The sequence below is a fragment of the Leptonychotes weddellii genome, chromosome X, assembly GCF_054177405.1.
Source record: "Leptonychotes weddellii isolate Sample4059 chromosome X, ASM5417740v2, whole genome shotgun sequence".
Taxonomy (NCBI): Eukaryota; Metazoa; Chordata; class Mammalia; order Carnivora; family Phocidae; genus Leptonychotes; species Leptonychotes weddellii.
This window is the reverse complement of record NC_138385.1, coordinates 56,273,592-56,279,976: the sequence shown is the minus strand read 5'-3', so window position 1 is coordinate 56,279,976 and position 6,385 is coordinate 56,273,592. Positions and strand designations below refer to the sequence as shown.

The following is a 6,385-nucleotide window of genomic DNA, read 5'->3' as shown; positions in this document are numbered from 1 at the left end:
CTTTCTAAAGTAAATATGTCCCTCTCCCTTCTTTTACACTACATCCAATTTCCCTTTCCCTTTAATATTCATATCACAATGTATAATTGTATGTTTATGTTTTCTTGATATTGTCTGTCTATTCCAATAGATTTTAAGTTACTTTTGGTCAGTGACAATGTCTGTTGAGATTTTATTCACCAGCACTTAACACTTACTATTATTTAGTAAGTATTCAATAAATATTTGCTAAATGCACTAGTCAAGCTCTTTCTGCTCTTTTGGGCTTTGATTGCTTATTTGAAGGGGTTGATCCAACTGTTTTAATTGTGGGTTTACTGAAGACAGCTAGAAGTCTTATTGTGCTAAGCAGTGCCAAGTCTATGGCTCAATGAACCTAGTCCATCCTCTCCCTCATTCCACACTGTGGACAACTTGATGGTAGGTCTCTGAGCTGTAAAACAGTGGGTGTTTTCATGTAACAGATTCTGGATATACAAAGCTCAGACTTCTCCCTTGCAGACACTGGCCTTGGCATGCCTAAAACAGTAAGATAGCGTTTTTTTTTACCTTACTCTACAGATATCTAGTATATGTTAGTTAGTACAATATAAATAAGGCCATCTATTGAAATCTAGATGTAATTATACTCCACAAAAGGTCTATTTAAAAAAAAAAAACTTACCAGCTTATAATTGACTGTTAAAAAAAGACAATTTCACATATATGTCCACATACATACTAAAATGATCAGTATTCAAAGCAAATAGTAAAAATACTAAAATGATCAGTATTCAAAGCAAATAGTAAAAATACTAAAATGATCAGTATTCAAAGCAAATAGTAAAAATGTCCTCACTTTGCACAGTTCTAGAATGCATAGATTCCAGTTACCATGCTTTAGTTAAATAATACCAGTCCCCCAATAACACACAGTTCAAATTTCATTTACCATGGTACACTATCAGTAATTGAATAAAGTACAAACTTTACTGTTAGCTCTTCAGTACATAAATTATTATGCAAATAACAGATGTACATTATGGTTAATGACAAATTACATTATTTTGTTTTCAGTCTTTTGGTGATTGGTCACTGAGCATATACTTAGCTTATGTGCAGTGAACAAAGCATGTGTTTATGTTGCCTCTTTGTTTCCCACTGATAAACCCACATGACATTTAACAAAAATGTATGATGAAAGAGTGAATTATCCAATAAAGTAAAAGTTCAAAAAAGAAACTAAAAGTGATTTTAAAAAGTAATGTATATATTTTTAACTCAATAATAATTAACATAATGTTATACTACCTTCAGGTATACAATATAATGTGAAATAAATCAGTCAGAGCAAGACAAATATCATATGATTTCACACATAAGTGGAATTTAAAAACAAATGAACAAAGAAAAAGACAGACTGAAAAAAGAAAGAACCAGACTCTTAAATACAGAGAACAAATTGGTGGTTGCCAGAAGGGAGGTGAGGGGATGGGTGAAATAGATAAAAGAGATTAAGCGAACACTTACTTTGATGAGCACTAAGTAATGTATAGAATTATTGAATCATTAAATTGTACACCCAAAATTAATAATGCTGTATGTTAATTATACTTCAATTTTTTAAAAAAGAAAGGGGAACAGCTGCTGAGAGGAGAAACTGCTGGCGAAGATGGACCTGCCAAAGAAATGAAGCTGTTGCTGAGTTTTTAAGAGGACCATCTTGAAAATCCCAGTGACTGGGGGAGGAGTTAAGATAGCAGAGCAGTAGGAGGACCCTATGCTTGTCTCGTCCATCAAGCCCAGCTAGATAAAGATCAAATCATTCTGAACACCCAAGAAATCAATCTAAATGCTGAGAGAACAAACTGCAGAACTAGAGGGAGTAAAGAAGCCACATCATGGAATGTAGGGAGACATGATTCTGGGTAGAAAAGAATCCTGGATGCTGCAGAGGGGAGGGAGCCTTGATCTTGGAGAGAGAGAGAAACAGAGAAAAAGCAGCACACAGGGAACTGCACAAGAGAAACACATCCTCCAAAAAATTAACTGGAAAAACTAAAGCAGCTGATTATCGGGGTTTTATAAGCAGGGGGGCTCAAAGTCTGAGGTTTTAGAAGTCCGTGCCACCGCCAAGTGGAGACTGACTGGCATAGCAGTGCTCCTGTGGGGAAGAAGGGCAGAGGCCTGGGAGTGGACAGCATGGTTTGAGGATCCCCTGGGTCACATTGGGAGAGAAATTTCCCCTTCTTGGAGTGCACCTGGGAGAGGTGGCACAGCCTCTCAGGGGACAAAAGAGCTGATGAACACTAAAGTGCTGCCCTGGTCATTAGCATAGGAACAGAGACACCTGCTGAGGGCAGCAAACCTTGGTGCTAGCTTTTTGTTGCGCTTTACCATAAACTCCAAGCCCCAGCATGGTAGTGCAACTGCTTCTCTAGAACTAACCGGTACCAGCCACAGCAGGAGAAGACCCTCCCCCAGAGAATCAGCGCGGTCCACGGCTCACAGGATCCCTAAAATTTGGAATTTTGAAACTGCTGTGTGCCTGAGATAAAACACAGGCGTACTGTGCCGCCTGGCAGGCAGTCAGCTAAGACACAGCCAGGGTAAAGGCAGGGATCTGACGGAATCCGGGAACAAAAGAAAGGAGATTGTTCACTCTTCTGTGAGGGTTTCCTGAACAGTGGCAGGTGTGAATTCCCCACTCTAGCGACTTGAGAGCGGGACGTCGCCATTTTCCCCATGCCCAACAGCATTGACAGACTTCAGTGAACAACACAGCACCCCCAATGGAAGCTGGAGCCACTTACACCAACGCCTGCCCCCCTGCACCTTGCAGGTGCATCTTAGCGCAAGTTGGCCTAAGAACCAGGGCAGCAGTCCCTTCCCAGAAGACCATATTATTTCACTCATATGTGGAAATTAAGAACTAAAATAGATGAACATAGGGGAAGGGGAAAAAAGAGAGAGGTAAGTAAACCATAAGAGACTCTTAACTATAGAGAACAAACCGAGAGTTGATGGAGGGAGGCGGGCAGGGGTAGGCTAAATGGGTGATGGGTGTTAAGGAGGGCACTTGTGATGAGCACTGGGTGTTATATGTAAGTGATGAATCACTAAATACTACACCGGAAACCAATTTTACCATATATGTTAACTAACTAGAATTAAATAAAACCTTGAAATAAATAAATAAATAAATAAATAAATAAATAAATAAATAAGAAAATCTCAATGACTGAAATTATAACGATCTTCAAAGCTCGAGATTTTTTTTGTCTGAAAATCAACTGCAGACCATAAACTTCCAGCAGAGAAAGGAATCTTTTGTTCAGGACTTGGTTCTGCTTTGGGAGGAGAAGTGTGCAAGTCTCAATGACGCAGCCCTTTTAGACATCATTTATACTTAATTTCACTGGCACCAGAAAGCTTGGGATATTTTTCAGATTAGTAAAGAACCAGGTGAAGACATTAACCTTTTTGATATGGAACAATTCAAAAGTTCATTTTAAAAAATTCTTCAGAGAGCATTAAAAAATGTGTGTCAGCCTCAGAGATGCTGAGGAAAATGCAGTATGGATTCAAGTTGCCTGGAGTACAGTATAGAAAGCCAAACCAGTGCAGACCTACTTATGTGGTGTATTATTCCCAGACTCTCTATGCCTTCACTTCTTCCTGCCAGCTGAAGAGCAATATACCCCTTCTAGGTCAGGCACTAATAGTTGCTAGCAATCACCATAAGATTGTGAATATGGACCTCAGTTGCCAGCATCTGGGCTCTCTTAAGTCTATTGTATTTAAAAAGAATAATTAGACCATTGAAACTCACAGCTCTACTACACTTCTACAAGAAAGAACCCTTGAGCTGGATATATACATGGATGCAGTGATCATTCATGAAAACAGAACAGAGAGTCCAGAGAGTGACTCAAGAAACTTTTGGAGACTATCTTCAACCAAGACTACAATTTTCACAAAATAAGCTTGAAACAAAATTCAGAAGTGACTTAAAAGGAGACATCTTGGCTTAGAGAAAAAAAACCCTCTGGTGCCTAAAAATGTTCTCTAGCTCACATCTGGAAGTGTTGAAATCCTTAGCACCAGCTAGTATTGCAAATGCACCACTTCCTCCTTTGCTCACTTGCATATCCAATAAGGGAATGTATTATTTTAGAATTAGAGATCTCTAATAAGAGGTATGTGGTTTTGTAAGCACAGTATTCCTTTGACTACATTGCATATGCATTTCAGTTAACAGCTAGGTGGATGGCTTCTGTTTATAAACTTGTGTTTTAGAAATTAACTCTTGATATTGACAAGTTTAAAATGTTAATATGATCATTGGGACTGATTCTTTCCTCCTCCACTGTGAACTCCTCTCCCCCATACCCTGCAAAGCATAGCAATTGTGGACCTTTAAAAAGTGACAAGATGCCCTTTTTCTCACTCCTATCTCTCCTCAATCCTGGAGAGATCATGTTATAATTGCTTGTTTCCAAGGATTTTATCTTAAGCCTTGAATCATGGAAAGAAGCAGCAAGAAACTAAACTCAAAACTTTCTAGGAAAAATCATAAAAGTGGTCCATTCAGAGGGTAGAGTTGTGTCCATTAAGTTACTGCTGGAGGTAGCAATATCAGATGATTCAGTTATATAAAATAAGAGTTTCATTGTGAATATGATACTTTTCATAATCTGTTTTACCATACATATGACATTCAAATGCAACAATACTATACTGATTTGTAAATAAAGATCTTTAGAAACTGGTTTTAAAAAATTTGAAATAAAAAAAGGAAAGGTAAATGGAGTCATAGAAGAAATAGCTGACCTTGGATATGGTGACACTGCCACTGATTGGAGAGGTTTGATGTATGAAGACATCACATAAATTAAGAATCTGGTTGTGATGACCAACCACTGTTTTAGATTGATGGCTTGCATCTACATTAGGGACTGTCAGCAATCCAAAACAGTGGGTATTAAAACTGTTTAAATTATAACACATCCCAATGTTGACTTTTAGTTCCCAAGATTATCTGTGACCATGATTAATGCTTTTAGTATTAAATATCACTGCCAATAGTGAAAAGATCTGTGGACATAAAGTATAAAATTTACATTCATCTTTACACACTTCCCAGTGGAGCCCCTGGCCCTGAGAATGTTTAACAATTCCTACTTTCCATTTTCATAGATACCAGTTACACGGTGATGTGGCTTCAAATGTTTTCTAGATAAACCTTACCACAGAACAAAGTGATCCTCAAATTATTGTCACCCTGGATTATATCCTCTCTGGAGTGCTGTGAAAACCAAACACAAAGGGACTAAACAAAATAAACAGTATACTCCACTCATTTTAAGCCCATTATCTTCTTTCCATGAGGTTTCCCCACAGGTTATGTAGATCTGGCACTGGAGTGCATGAACAATGCCAATTATTATTTTCCAATGTTGTTCAAAAATTAATAAGGCAAAATATTAAAACTCACTTGACTTTCTTGCAAGACATATCTATTCTTTCTTTCTGAGTTGGGGCTACATGATACTTTTTGGGTTTGGGTTTTGGTTTTTGGTTGTTTTTTTTTTCCATTTGCTAAGTTCTTTCTCCTTAGCATTGCCATCAAAGGAATCTATTTCAGGTGAGACATTCTCTTTTCCCTCTGGCCACTTGTCTGCAACTGAAGGCCTTATTTCTCTGAGCACATCTTTCCAACTTATACTGTGAACCAGAGAAGGCCTAAGAGAAAGTTTTAAAGGTAAGATTGATATTGTCCCAGTTCATCCCTTTTCCTGTCCTCTCAGAGACTACAAGCCTTCTGTTCTCCAGGTTCTTCACCATCTTCCTTCAAAATATGATCTGCTCTTTTTTTTATTTTATTATGTTATGTTAGTCACCATACATCATTAGTTTTTTGTTTGTTTGTTTTGTTTTTGTTTTTGCTGGAGTGGAGGGGGGTGGGAGGGATGGGGTGGCTGGGTGATAGACATTGGGGAGGGTATGTGCCATGGTGAGTGCTGTGAATTGTGTAAGACTGATGAATCACAGACCTGTACCTCTGAAACAAATAATACATTATACGTAAAAAAAAAAAAAGAAGAGAACACCACTAGTTTTTGATGTAGTGATCCATGATTCATTGTTTTTGTATAACACCCAGTGCTCCATGCAGTACGTGCCCTTCTTAATACCCATCATTGGGCTAACCCATCCCCCCAACCCCCTCCCCTCTAAAACCCTCCAATTGTTTCTCAGAGTCCATAGTCTCTCTTGGTTCATCTCTCCCTCCGATTCCCCCCCCTTCATTTTTCCCTTCTTTCTCTTAATGTCCTCCATGCTATTCCTTATGTTCCACAAATAAGTGAAACCATATGATAATTGACTTTCTCTGCTTGACTTA

At 38.3% G+C, this 6,385-nt stretch overlaps 1 pseudogene; it reads left to right on the top strand.

Moving 5' to 3' along the window:
* Window positions 1-3,216: 3,216 nt before the first annotated feature.
* On the top strand, window positions 3,217-4,172 carry LOC102729127 (centromere protein N-like; annotated as a pseudogene).
* Window positions 4,173-6,385: the final 2,213 nt, after the last annotated feature.